We start from the raw sequence: 2,791 nt of genomic DNA, 5'->3' as shown, positions 1-2,791 counted from the left end.
GTGGGTGAGGTTTGATCTACTCTAATCTGATTGTCGGTGGGAGGAGGGGGATGTTAGGGAGTTGCTTGGCATCGGTACCGGGACTCTCTGCAACTGTGTGGTCTTCGGAGAACCACTTACCGCCCCCGTGCTCTCCTCCAGTTCCAGGCTCAGGGAGGTGAGGCAGGCTCCCCCCTTTCCCCCCCCCCCCCCCCCCCAAGCCTGCTGATTAAATCAACCCTACGCAGGGCAAAGCGCGATAACAGAGGCAAAGTAGGCCGCCTTCACTCGCTGTCACAGGAAGAGGAAGCGCCCTGGTGTACCTTCACCTGTGCCTGCTGCCTCGCTGGTGCTGCCGCTACAACTCGTTGCACAGCTGGAGACGAGAGAGCGAGCGTGTTAGATCAGAGAGCAGCAAGGCTCACGTGTTGCGTTTCCTGCTACTGCGACTGTGGCAAGTGACCGTCTGAGGCCTCAGAACAGAAGAGACAGAGAGAATCGGCTCATTTAGTACCTTAACTGAAATTACTAACCGCTGCTTGGAAGTATCAGAATGATTTTGTGTTCGTTGCACTGAAATAACACTTACAGTAGTGAGTCTAAAACTGTAAATCACATTCTGCCTAAAATATTCTCTCCAAAAAAGAACAAAGTGGCATTCAAACACCGTGAATGTGTGGATAACTTCATTTTGATTAAGAAAGAAAAAAAAGTCAGGTGAGTTCTCACATGCGGCTCAATAATTAAATCAATTTGGAAATTTAGTAACTAAAGTAGTGGAAAAAAAACAGATTATTATATACATTTCCCCATGTTTAACATGCCAGTGAGCAAATCCCACAAACATCAGAGATCTGGGATGGCGAGTCCTTCTCTATAAATTCTATAAATGTCTGGTCTCTTTTCATGGATTACTGTCATTTGCCATCCGCTATTGTGAGCGCCTGCCAGACTGGCTTGCCATTTCTGGGCCTGTGTTTCCAACCTTGATATATTTGCCAAATGAATATTTGAAGCTGTAATTAAATTTATCCCACCTCTACACCTTCTGTAAGACGGCCACCTTGCACATTTCTCACATGCCATATTTCAGCTATTTTTTGTGTGAAAAAAAAAAAACGCAGCTTGTTGCCATTTTTTAATGATTTGGAATGAGGATATTTTTACTGGAATAAATCTGATTTCAGGACATTCATAATGGACCTGCTTGCGTTTTCAGACATAAATACGGATCGAGGAGCCTTCAGAGCTGTCACAGGCTTCATAAACAAACTTCATAAAATGTCTGTAAATATGATTAAAAAAATTAGGGGATGAAATCATTACAGAATTAAATACGTTAAGCAAAAATCGGGCGCTGCTCCTGACAAACAAGTAACTATTTCCAGACAGCCAAGAGAGAGCGCTTAAAATCAGCATAAATGTGTCCACATGCAGTAACAGAATCATTAACATATTAACATGTCTGCTGTGGATGCTTTTTTTTCTCACATTTTTTTTTTGGTAAATCCAAAAAGTTGATTGCTTATTTGTGTGACAGGGGAAACAAGTGAGCTGGAGAAAAGGTGATGTTTTATTAAAAGAGGATGCTTAAACTATTGTTCACCCTGAGACACGAGGCCTTGACGCATGCAAGAAACAAACAAAGCATTTGATTAATTCATGATAAGGAACAATGCACCCTCAACTCTGTATTTTTTGTGTTTGTTTTTTTTTCTAGGACGCTTTTCTGAAAATCCAAAATACATTTGTAGAGCTTGTTTACAAAATGTTGCACAACTATTTCTGACTAAACTGCATCACTTAAGACTGTACATTTAAAGGATTTAAGTTGAGATATCTATCCCCCCAAGAATTATATAGTTTTCATTGCATTTTGCAGTAAATTATACTTATTTCAGCCACTCAATTTCTAAGTTTGGAGTTAAACTCTCCGCACACTCACAGTTGTCTTGTCCATCCTCCTTTTTCCCCATCAGAGGATCTAATGACTGACGTGTCCCTCCCTCTGAATCCTGTTAGTTACACTTTAAAGGAGCCCATTGCACATAATTAAAATCTCCAAGCCTCCCAATAATTACCACTGGTTCCCCTGCACTTTTGAATTGCACTTGTGGTGACATAATTCATTAGTGTTTGTCCAAAGAAATGATTTAGAGTCTTTAAAGTGCTCCTCCATGCAGAATAGCTATTAAAGCAGCCATATGCACATATGCTTGGAGCGTTAAACGGTTTGTTGAAGTCAGCCGGGGTACAAGCGATGATAAACATAAATTATGACTAATACACTGCACCAGTGGCTTTTTCGAGAATAAAAAATTACTGACACAGGGAAACCACTTTGGATTCGCCGCCGCAGCGCCGCGGCCCCCCTTCATCTGTGTGTGCTGAAGCGAGGATGTAGGAAGCACAACACAAATGGCTCGGGCATCACCTTGAATATTCAGATGGGTAAGCTAATCGTTTATGCCTGGATACACCATTGTGATTACCTGGCTCCTTTGGCATCACTTCTGAGCTCTCTCAAGGCGATGCAGAGTGCCTTTTGTTTTCATTTAGTTCCATTAAAAAGTTTAGGCCACACACAATGAGACACCATCGCTGAAGTTCATGCCTCGAATTTAGACCAATAAATGTTGTTTCTCTTGCTTTAACAACCTGTGATTACTGCGTAAAGTGCAAACCAGGCTCCGTTTTTTGTGACAAACACCCTCCACGAGGAATGTGTCTCAAATGACAAAAGAGAAGGATGATTTTACCACCTAACAGCTGGTGCAAACGAGCAAAATTTCAGTGACTTTTACACCAATGC

This window comes from Plectropomus leopardus, chromosome 11 (genome assembly GCF_026936395.1).
Source record: "Plectropomus leopardus strain MGB_pleo_1.0 chromosome 11, ASM2693639v1, whole genome shotgun sequence".
NCBI classification, from domain to species: Eukaryota; Metazoa; Chordata; class Actinopteri; order Perciformes; family Serranidae; genus Plectropomus; species Plectropomus leopardus.
The sequence above is the reverse complement of the archived record's forward strand: the minus strand, read 5'-3'. Positions refer to the sequence as shown.